Raw genomic sequence first — 12,684 nt, forward strand, 5'->3', positions numbered from 1 at the left:
GCTGTTCTCAGAACTGCCTGCTCCCGCTGACCGCATTTGTTTCAGACCGGCTCTCGGCACAGGCACAGGTAAGGGCTTACCTGTGCTTCGCCGGACTTGTGAAAAAAGATGGCAGCCCGCATGTGTTCGCGGGCGAACAATGTGAACTGGCCATCACTGTGTAGGAGACCCACTCCCTGAACAATTGTACCACAATGTGAATGAGGCCCTCCTTTATGTGATATACAGGCTGTTTCGGAGTGCCTCTTCCTTGTAATTTTTTGCAGCACTTGCACTTTATATACAGTTGAATATACTGGAAAGAAATGTTTCCTGACAATTTTTCCTGTAAAATTGATTTTTTTGGGGGGGGTTTGTGCATATGTTTGTCAGTCTGTAAAGGTGGCGTACAACTCGGACAACATGGTTCCCAGCAGCGACCTGGGAGTCAAAGATGCATCCAGACATCGTCCCCATGCTGTTCCCAATCCATTTTGGTGGTGTTTCTGTCACTTTCTGACTTTTTCCAATGGACCAGGCACCCTCCCCTCTGCAGAACCGGGGGTGCCTGGTTGTCTCCTATTGACTTCCATTATACTCGGGTGCTCGGCCAAGCACACGAATATAGCAATGTGTTCGGGCTGAACACCCAAACATCTGAATACTTCGGTGATCGATCATCACTACTCAACACTAGTCAGGGTGTCAATATTGGCACTATACAGAGGTAAAGAGATAAAATATCCCAGGGCGCAAGAATCCAATCCAGATAGTGGTAGTTGGCACTATGGCCAGATAGTGGTAGTTGGCACATATTGGCACTATGGATCTGTGTCAACATATGCAGCGTTGCCATAAAGTGGCCTGGGAGAACCGTGGCTCTGATGTGGTGGTCCAGACTGCCGCAGCAACCGCTGCATCACACATTGGCACGCACTCGGTTTCTGGCAGTCAAGGCTGCACCACCTTCGCCGAAGGGAGCTGTCTGTCCTTTTTATTATATGCGGGGCCTGATGCTCCTGCTCCTCCTACTCTTTGTCACGCACTCCATCAGCAATCGATCACCGAAGCAGTTGCCAAGAGACAACAGTATGCGTGCACTCATCCAACGGCACAGCTGAATGTGCTCCTGTCCAAGTTGCTGGTGCTGCAGTCCCTCCCTTTCCAAGTGGTGGACTCTGCACCTTTCAGAAAACTGATGGCTTGTGCCGAGCCGAGGTGGAGAGTCCCAAGCCGTCATTTATTTGCCAAAAAGTCAGTACCAGCTCTGCACACACATGTAGAACAGAAGGTGGTCGAGTCCTTGAGCCTGTCTGTGTCTGCTAAAGTGCACAGCAGCGCCGACGTGTGGAGCTGTAACTACGGTCAGAGACAATACATGTCCTTTATGGCCCACTGGGTGAATGTGGTTCCTGCACAGCCACACCAGCAACATGGCCAGCAGTAATGGCCAGTTCGCAGTGTTCGCCCGCGAACACATGTGATCTGCCATCTTAACTGACAAGTCCGGCGAGGCACAGGTAAGTCCTTACCTGTGCCTGTGCGCGAGCCGGTCTGAAATGAAATGCGGTCTCTGGGAGCAGGCAGTTCCGAGAACAGCTACCGGGGGCCGTTCTCGGAACTGCCTGCTCCCGGAGACCGCATTTCATTTCATACCGGCTCGTGCACAGGCACAGGTAAGGGCTTACTTGTGCCTCGCCGGACTTGTCAGTTAAGATGGCAGATTGCATGTGTTCGCGGGCGAACACTGCGAACTGGCCATCACTAATGGCCAGTTGACACCGCTTCCGCCTCCACGTTGCTACGCTGTTGGTCCAGCGACAATGTCCGCCTCTGCCTCCTCATCCTCCACCATGTCCCCAGCCTCTACTGCAGGGACAATGCACAGTGCCTCTCCAGCATACTACATGTGCAGGGCACGGCGTCACCCTGTTCTGAGCCTGGGCGAACGGAGTCACACGGGAGGAACTACTCCATGTCCTTCAGCAAGAAATCGAATCCTGGCCTTCTCCGTGAAAACTGAAAATCGGAACTATGGTGACCGACAATGGGAAGAACATGGTGTTGGTGCTGCGTCAAGGAGGGCTGAGCTATACGCTCTGCATGGCACACATGTTCAATCTGGTTGTCAAGTGGTTCCTGAAGTCTTCCACCCATCTGCAAGGCATCCTAAAAATGGGCAGGAAACTTTGCATGCATTTCAGCCACTCGTACATCGCAAAGCACACCCTCTTGAGCTGCAGCGGCAGAATTGCATCCCCCAACATAGGCTGATATGCAACGTTTCCACCTGTTGAAATTCAACCCTCCATATGTTGGACTGACTGTACGAACAGAGAAAGGCCATCAACGATTTCCTGATGATCCAAGCGGACAGGAGTACTGCCCTGTGTAACTTCGATGTCAACCAGTGGCAGCTCATGCGTGACACCTGCCGTTTGCTCTGGCCCTTTGAGGCAGCCACAATATTTGTCAGTTTCCAGAACTACGGAAGGAACAATGTCATTCCACTGCTTCATGTCCTGGAACAGATGCTGGTAAATATGGGTGGTCAGGGAACTGGAGACGTGGTGCCTAGATCTCACAGCCACATGAGCCCTGTGGGGGCTGAACTGGAGGAGGAGGAGGACATTGAAGCACAAGCAATGTGTAGCGAAATGGGTGGTTTTTCTACACTGGTGACAGGAGAGGAGGAGCAGGTGGAGCATGAGCAGCCAGAGGAGCTACAGGGCGATGAGGAATATGAGGCGGAGGATCCAGACACACCGTGGCAGTATGCAGTGGAGATGAGGCAGGGAGTCCCTCTGAGTCACTTGCGCAAATGGCCCGCTTCATACTCACTTGCTTGGGTAGGGTCAGCTGAATTGTCACTATTCGGCAAAGAGATTACTTTTGGCTCTCCACCTTGTTGGACCCTCGCTACCAGTCCAAAATGGGGGCCTTTATTACACCCGCTGAGAGGGAGGACAAACTGAACTACTATAGAGACATCTTATGTAGTCAGTTGGCCGCTGCCTATCTGCTCCATTGTCCATCCTCTCGCAGGTCTGACAGGGGGGCCCTCTGTGCTCACGTTCCACTGCCATGGCTGCTGGGGAGGGGTGGGGTGGCAGGAGCAGTACCAGATCCATCAGCAGCAGCCTGAGTCTACAGTCAATGATGAGCAGCTTTCTTCACCCGCATGAAGAAAGCTGAAGAAACTACTCACCAGCAGCTAGACGTAGAGCAGAACCTGAACCAGCAGGTAGTGGCATACTTGGAGTGCACCCTGCCAGCTGACATTGAAGATCTGCTGGAATACTGGGGCACCAAACTGGATTTGTGGCCACAACTAAATGAGTTTGCCCTGGAAAAGCTGTCCTGCCCGGCCAGTAGTGTGGCATCAGAGTGGGTGTTTAGTTTGGCGGGGGCTATAGTTACCCCAAAAAGAACTTGCCTGTCCACCAAAAATGTGGAGAGACTGACCTTTGTCAAGATGAATATGGCGTGGATCAGCCAGGATTTCCACCCACCAATTCCTGATGCATCAGACTAGATCATCCATGGTGCCACACCAACACTTTGACAAAAGAGACTAGTTTCTTCTGGCTACCTGCCTCAGCTACTATTCTGATGCTGCCACCCGCCTGATGCCACACATCTGATGCCAAGTGCTCCTTCCTTCACCCACCATCTTCAGCGGGCACTAGTATTGCCACTCACCTCCACACTATGTCACCTTGCCACTCTGTGGTCTCCTGATTCTGCTCCTACTTCTACTGTATGTCACCTTGTCACTCTGGGGCCTCCTGAAGCTTCCGCCACCTCCAAGCTATGTCACCTTGCCACTCTGTGGTCTCCTCATGCTGCTCCTACCTCAACTATATGTCATCTTGCCACTCTGTGGCCTCCTAATGCTGCCGCCACCTCCACACTCTGTCATTGTGCCACTCTGTGGTCTCCTCATGCTGCTTCCACTTCACCACTATGTCACCTTGCCACTCTGTGGTCTCCTCATGCTGCCGTCACCTCCACAATATGTCACCTTGCCACTCTGTGGTCTCCTTATGCTGCCGCCACCTCCACAGTATGTCACCTTACCACTCTGTGGCCTCCTACACATTATGTCACCTTGCCACTCTGTGGCCTCCTGATGCTGCCGCCACCTTTACAGTATGTCACCTTGCCACTGTGTGGCCTCCTAATGCTGCCGCTACCTCCACACTATGTCACCTTGCCACTATCTTGCCTCCTGATGCTGCTGCCACCTCCACACTCTGTCCTTGTGCCACTCTGTGGCATCCTGATGCTGCCACCACCTACAGACTCTGATTGGGCCACTCTGTGGTGTCCTCATGCTGCTTCCACCTCACCACTATGTCACCTTGCCACTCCGTGGTCTCCTCATGCTGCCGCCATCTCCACAGTATGTCACCTTGCTACTCTGTGGCCTCCTCTACATTATGTCACCTTGCCACTCTGTGGCCTCCTCCACACTATGTCACCTTGCCACTCTGTGGCCTTCTGATTCTGCCGTCACCTCCACACTATGTCACCTTGCCACTCTGAGGCCTCCTGATGCTGCCGTCACCTCCACAGTATGTCACCTTGTCACTCTGAGGACTCCTGATGCTGCCGTCACCTCCACAGTATGTCACCTTGCCACTCTGTGGCCTCCTCTACATTATGTCACCTTGCCACTCTGTGGCCTCCTCCACACTATGTCATGTTGCCACTCTGTGGCCTTCTGATACTGCCGTCACCTCCACACTATGTCACCTTGCCACTCTGAGGCCTCCTGATGCTGCTGTCATCTCCACAGTATGTCACCTTGCCACTCTGTTGTCTCCTCATGCTGTTGCCACCTCCACAGTATGTCACCTTCCCACTCTGTGGCCTCCTCCACATTATGTCACCTTGCTACTCCGTGATCTCCTGATGCTGCTGCCATCTCCACAGTATGTCATCTTGCCACTCTGTGGCCTCCTGATGCTATTGCCACCTCCACACTATGTCACCTTGCCACTCTGTGGCCTCCTGATGCTGCCGCCACCTCCACACTATGTCACCTTGCCACTCTGTTACCTCCCGATGCTGCCGCCACCTCCACACTCATGGAGGTCATTGTTCCATTCTGTGTCCTCCTTATGCTGCTACCACCTACAGACTCTGTGATTGGGCCACTCTGTTGTCTCCTCATGCTACTTCTATCTCACCACTATGTCACCTTGCCACTCTGTGGTCTCCTCATGCTTCCGCCACCTCCACAGTATGTTCTCCTTGCCACTCTGTGGCCATCTCTCAGGGGCGGACTGACCGGTCGAGCACTTCGGGCATGGTCTGGGGGCCCGCCGCAGAATAACATTATGTGTTAATGTTATCCCCCAGGGCTCCATTTGTGACTAGAGCCGCGCCGCAGCTCTGAATACAGCGGCGGGCACAGACAGAAGCTGAACTATCATGTTCACTTCTTATCAGCAGCGCAGTGGAAGAGTCTCTCCCTCCCCCTGTGCTGCTGCCGCGGCCAATAAGAAGAGGGACAGGGGGAGGGGAGGGGCTGTGGCCACTGCGCCACCAATGAAGATAACTGAGCTGTTAATACAAATACAGGAGGCGGGTGCCGGAATCAAATAGCGGCACCCGTCCTCTATGACAGGGAGCGGCACCTGAGGGGTTAACTGCCGCTGATCGCAGCTCCCTGTCATAGAGGTCGGGTGCCGCTATTTGATTCCGGCACCCGCCTCCTGTATTTGTATAACAGCTCAGTTATCTTCATTGGTGGCGCAGTGGGCCCCCCCAGTATAATAAACATTGAGTGCGCCCCCCCCAGTATAATAAACATTGAGTGCGGTGCCCCCCCAGTATAATAAACATTGAGTGCGGTGCCCTCCCCCCAGTATAATAAACATTGAGTGCGGCGCCCCCCCCAGTATAATAAACATTGAGTGCGGCGCCCCCCCAAGTATAATAAACATTGAGTGCGGCGCCCCCCCCAGTATAATAAACATTGAGTGCGGCGCCCCCCCCCCCCCAGTATAATAAACATTGAATGCGGCCCCCCCGTATAATAAACATTGGTGGCGCAGTGGGCAGTGCCAATGAGGGTTAAAATAAATAAATAAAAATTAACTCACCTCCAATTGATCGCGCAGCTGCCGGTCTCCTGTTCTTTCTTCAGGACCTGTGGTGACGTCACTGAGCTCCATCACATGGTCCATTACCATGGTGATGGATCATGTGATGTATCATGTGATGAGCACAGTGATGTCACCACAGGTCCTATGACAGGTCCTGAAGAAAGAACAGGAGACCGGCTGCTATGCGATCAATTGGAGGAGGTGAGTTAATTTTTATTAATTTTTTTAACCCTCATTGGCACTGCCCACCAATGTTTATATATTTATTATACTAGGGAGTGGGGCGCACTGCGCCACCAATGTTTATATGTTTATTATACTAGGGAGGGTGGGCGCACTGCGCCACCAATGTTTATATGTTTATTATACTAGGGAGTAGGGAGGGGCGCACTGCGCCACCAATGTTTATTATGTTGGGGGGGACGCACTGCGCCACCAATGTTTATTATACTGGGGTGTTGGGGAGGGGCGCACTGCGCCACAAATGTTTATATGTTTATTATACTAGGGAGGGGGGGCGCACTGCGCCACCAATGTTTATTATGTTGGGGGGTACGCACTGCGCCACCAATGTTTATTATACTGGGGTGTTGGGGAGGGGCGCACTGCGCCACCAATGTTTATATGTTTATTATACTAGGGAGGGGGGGCGCACTGCGCCACCAATGTTTATTATGTTGGGGGGGAAGCACTGCGCCACCAATGTTTATTATACTGGGGTGTTGGGGGGGCGCACTGCGCCACCAATGTTTATTATATTGACCTTCTACTACGCATTCTGCATTAAAGAATGCTATTATTTTCCCTTATAACCATGTTGTTATAAGGGAAAATAATACAGTGAATAGACTTCATCCTAGCAAACATGCGTGAAAATCGCACGGTTCAACCGGAAGGATGGATCTGGCATTCCGGTATTTTGAATGCCGGATACGGCACTAATACATTCCTATGGGGGAAAAATGCTGAATCCGGAATTCAGGCAAATCTTCAGTTTTTTTTGCCAGAGATAAAACCGTAGAATTCTGCGGTTTTATCTTTTGCCTGATCAGTCAAAAAGACTGACCTGAAGACATATTTTCCGGTATAGAGCCCCTGTGACGGAACTCTATGCCGGAAATGAAAAACACTAGTGTGAAAGTACCCTAAAATATTAAAGAGGACCTTTCACCTGTATAAACTATGTGAACTGAGTATGCTGCCATATAGAGCGGCGCCCGGGGATCTCACTGCAACTACTATTATCCCCGGGCGCCGCTCCGTTCTCCCGTTATAGGCTCCGGTACCTTTGCTTTTTAAGTTATAGTAGGCGGGTTTTCCCTTTTCCTGTGGGCGTCTCCTTATCCTAGGCTGCAGCGCTGGCCAATCGCAGCGCACAGCTCACAGCCTGAGAGGTTTTTTTCTCCCAGGCTGTGAGCTGTGCGCTGCGATTGGCCAGCGCTGCAGCCTAGGAGAAGGAGACGCCCACAGGACAAGGGAAAACCCGCCTACTATAACTTAAAAAGCAAAGGTACCGGAGCCTATAATGGGAGAACGGAGCGGCGCCCGGGGATAATAGTAAGTGCAGTGAGATCCCCGGGCGCCGCTCTATATGGCAGCATACTCAGTTCACATAGTTTATACAGGTGAAAGGTCCTCTTTAAGTTTAAATCCCCCCTTTCCCAATTTTACATATAAAATATATAAACAATAAATAAACATATTACATAGCGCTGTGTCCGAAAAGTCCAAACTATTAAATTATTAAAAAATATCTCCTATGCGGTGAGCATTCGCCATTTTTAGTCACCTTGTCACCCCAAAAAATAGGATAGGACTGTTCTATTATGGTCCGAACGTTTCATAAAATGCAAAATGCACGCGGCTTTTTTTGGTGTTTTTTTTTTTTGCACGGTATTGAGTATCGCAATACTTTTTTATGGTGACGAAAGCGAATCAAAACTTTGGTATCGAAACAACCCTACGCCAATCTGATCGGCGTAGCGTTGTCACGATACCAAAATTTTGATTCAGTTTTGATTTGGCGACTAAAAATTTAATTTGGCTCCTAAATTTTTCAGTTCAGGAGCCAATGGCTACTAGGTATGTTTTTTAGTCTGGAGCACTGTGCTCCCGAATGTTATGCTGGCCTGGTAATGGCAGCGGGGCCCGGTGCAGTCACTGTATTCTATTACACCGGGCCCCGCTCACTGTGATACTAATATTCATATCTGAACAACTTGAAATCCTCTGCGATCCTCTCCCTCTCTGTACTCACAAACTCAGTAGCAGGCCGGGCGGCAGCGCAACTCACTGACGTCACGCGCCTGCTCCTCCCACTATGAATTAAGTAGGAGGAGCAGGCGCGTGACGTCAGTGAGTTGCGCTGCCGCCCGGCCTGCTACTGAGTTTGTGAGTACAGAGAGGGAGAGGATCGCAGAGGATTTCAAGTTGTTCACATATGAATATTAGTATTACAGTGAGCGGGGCCCGGTGTAATAGAATACAGTGACTGCACCGGGCCCCGCTGCCATTACAACACCAGATGCCGGCCCCCAGACCTTGTATTGGGGGTCATTCACTCACAGCGACACTGTTATGGGGGGATCTGTGGATGACACATATATAGCATAAGGTGCTATATATGTGTCACCCACAGATCCCCCCCACAACAGTGTCACCCACAGAGCCCCCACAACAGTGCCATCCACAGCGCCCCCACAACAGTGCCATCCACAGAGCCCCCACAACAGTGCCATCCACAGAGCCCCCATAACAGTGCCATCCTCAGAGCCCCCATAACAGTGCCATCCACAGAGCCCCCATAACAGTGCCATCCACAAAGCCCCCATAACAGTGCCATCCACAGAGCCCCCATAACAGTGCCATCCACAGAGCCCCATAACACCTTTTGGTTCAAAATATTTTTTAATTTGGCTATTCCCCACCCCTCTTGTAATTGTTCCTCTACTTGTGGGCTGCGCGGGAATGAGTTCAGTCACTTCGGTGCGCAATCCCGTCCTGCAGTGCGTTATCCTGCAAGACCCGCCGCTGTAGGTCACGGGTCTCGCGGGATCACGCGCCGCAGAATGGGATTGCGCACCGAAGTGACTAAACACTTAAATAGCGGATCAGTGGAACAAGTACAAGGTGGGTGGGGGGATGATCTGTGGGGTTGCTCAGACGGCTAGGCCCTTCACAGTAGTTATTAACCCCTTTCAGCCGTCCCCCATTCACTGAAGGGGGGACTGCTGAAAGCGGTTAATAACTACTGTGAAGGGCCTCCCCCCCTTTCACAGTAGTTATGCCCAGATATGTGCCCCCTTCACAGTAGTTATGCCCACACTGCTTCTAACAGAGGATCACTAATGGACGCTAAGATTAGATCACCCCATATGAGAGCATTGAATCAATGCTTTCCTATGGGGAAAAATCTGACCCTGGAGGTCATCATGCAGAGTGTGAGGACGTCCAGCGTCAGATACCAGACCAAAGGTCTGTTTTAATCCAGGAAGCCCTCAGGTGGCTGCCAGCGACTAGAGGCTGACTTATTGCTGGAACGTAAACAATGCAGTTTCTCTAGAACATTGCAGCTCGATTTGCAAAAGGGACACTGTACCCAGACCACTTCAATGAGCTGAAGGGGTCTGGGTGCCCTTTGTGTCGCTTTAACTTTGAAATCTTATTAAAGATTGTGTAGGGTGTGGCTGGAGGCGGGACAAGGGTGGGGCTTGCAGCAGAACATGGGTGGGGCCTGTAAGGGGGCCCTTGATTTATTTTGCCCGGGGGCCCTGTGGGTTCTCAGTCCGCCCCTGCCTTCTCTACATTATGTCACCTTGCCACTCTGTGGCCTCCTCCACACTATGTCACCTTGCCACTCTGTGGCCTTCTGATGCTGCCGTCACCTCCACACTATGTCACCTTGCCACTCTGTGGCCTCCTGATGCTGCCGCCACCTCCACACTCTGACATTGTGCCATTCTGTGGCCTCTTGATGCTGCCACAACCAACAGACTCTGTGATTGGGTTACTCTGTGGTCTCCTCATGCTGCTTCCACCTCATCACTATGTCACCTTGCCACTGTGGCCTCCTGATGATGCTGCCACCTCCACACTCTGTCATTGTGCCACTCTGTGGCCTCCTGATGCAGCCACCACCTACAGACTGTCATTGGGCCACTCTGTGGTATCCTCATGCTGCTTTCACCTCACCCCTATGTCATAGGGCCTCTCTGTAGACGCCTCATGCTGTTCCCATCCTCCCTACTTCATGACTGGGCCACTATTAAGCCTTTTTGGCTTGGCTGACATAATCATTTATTTGACTCGTCCTCTGATCTGTCAGAAGGAAGGTAAAATTAGATGCACAACGGATCCTGTCTGTGTAGCAGCTATAAGGCCTGTATGGTCCCATCAGAATTGGCTTGTAATTTGGTAGCCAAAAACAGGAGTGGGTACAAAACACAGAAGATTTGCAAATATTCCATTCACGTGTCATCTCTGTTTTGGATCCACTCCTGGATTTTTTGGCATTAACAATACTGATGGATTACTGAGCAAATGCTGACTGAGTGAAGGCGGATGCTCCACAGACAGGATCCGTTTTTAGTGGGTTATTGTTCTGACGGTTCAGAGGAAGGGCAAAATAATAAGTGACGTCCACACAAACTTTCTGTTGACACCCTCTTCACTCTGTCAGGGGGCACTACTTGTATAAGCATTTAATAGAACAGGTTCTGTAGACATCTATGTGGAATCAGCTGAGACGGTGTAAAGGTGTAAGGCTGAGTTCATATTTGAGTTATTTGGTCAGTTTTGGCCCCGTGACTGCCCAAATAAGTGAAGTGTGCAGTGATTCTGAGTGTGATGCCTGTCATCTGCATGTCATACGGACTCACAGTATTATTTCACTACCAAAGCAGACTCCAATTTGAGTATCACTGCAAGGCACAGTGTTCTACACCCCTAGAAAGACTCTCTGCAGCCAGGAAATAGCTGTTTTTTTACGTAATTTACGTAATTTATTCGTATCAAACCAAATTTTTCCAAATGAAATTAAGCGAACCTGCGAATCTAATTTTGGAAAAATTCACTCATCTCTTATTGTAATGCTAATCAATTGAATGTGTCTTCAGAAGATGACCTATTGTTTAAATCACATTTATATTTTTAATATTTTTTGGGCATTGAGCAAGGACAGAACTTTAAGGGTGCACCATTCTCCCTTCATTTTGTATAATTCCTTATGGCCCCTTTTGTATTTTATCTTCTTAGAATCAGTTATGGCACACTGTTACTGAACTCTTTCCGAAGGCCCTCACTACTAGAAACCATAATACTACTTTACTTTCCCTGTAAACAGATCAATTTTGACCCAAATCTCAAATCCACATAAAGAGAAACTTAGAGTAAATAAGAGTAAAATATAGTAAAAATTATGTATTTTATGAAAAGTTTACTCCATACTAAAGTCTACATCACAGTGAATGTGCAGTCTTGAGCCCATCCTGATGGAGCCTTTGCTATTTTGACCTTCAGATTTAGTGGTGTTTTATATTGCCATTCTGTGTGGAATTTTTGTAGCTTACAGGTGGCATTTGAAAGTCAATAGTGAAATATTTATTAATCGTTGGCAGGGAGTCTGTGGTACTGAGAACATTTGCAAAAGAAAAAAGTTGGTAATAGTGGTGCTTTAGCCTAGTTGGTGGGTTATACTCACAGTAAAAGCTGCGTATAGTAAAAGTTTAAAGATGCATAGCATTGCCACTGCTAATGAAGAAGATTAGTGCCTATTACCAGTACCATTAAAGTTATGTTCCTAAAGACCATATTGCATTGTGAAAACTTATTGAGCCATATATATTTAATGAAAAGCGATTACTGAAACGCAAATGGAGTAAATATCATATTGCTTATTAAACCATGGAACAGCTGTGGTGTTACACACATTGCAGATATCCAAAACCAATATGTGTGGATATGACATTACTAAATTTACTAGAAGTTAGAGACAAAGTTTTTTTTTTTATCAAACTGGTGTGTGTAAAGTAGAACTGGCTTAGCAACCAATGAGATTCCACCTTTAATTTTCCAAAGGAGTTGTCAAAAATGAAAGGTGGAATCTGATTGTTTGCTATGGGCAACTAAACCAGTTCTACTTTACACCAGTTTAATAAATGACCCCCAAATTAAGGATTGGATAAAATAGTTATTTGCAGGGCATTTCAAAGAGTGAATAAATGTAGTAATTCAGACTCAGCTAAAATTTATTATGTTTTTAAAAATTAGTTTTCTTTAATTCTGCACAAATATCGTAAAGTCGTAACTGTTCATGTTCGAGTTCGGTGTTCGGGCATTTAATAAAGCTTTTGAAAGGCTGTAGGGCAGTCAATCAACAAGCTTTTAAGCTGTGGGCACTTACAAGCCATCACAGCCATGCCTAGTAATGGCATGGCTGTGATTGGCCAGTGCATCATGTGACCCAGCCTCTATACAAGCTGGATCACGTGTAGCACCGCCCATCAGCTCTGAGTAGTGCAGGGACAGGAAGCAGGCAGCTGAAGCGAGGGAGTGTTAGGAATCTGGCTATTTGTTTTGTGGGTGACCTATA

This window comes from Bufo bufo, chromosome 4 (genome assembly GCF_905171765.1).
Source record: "Bufo bufo chromosome 4, aBufBuf1.1, whole genome shotgun sequence".
NCBI lineage: Eukaryota > Metazoa > Chordata > Amphibia > Anura > Bufonidae > Bufo > Bufo bufo.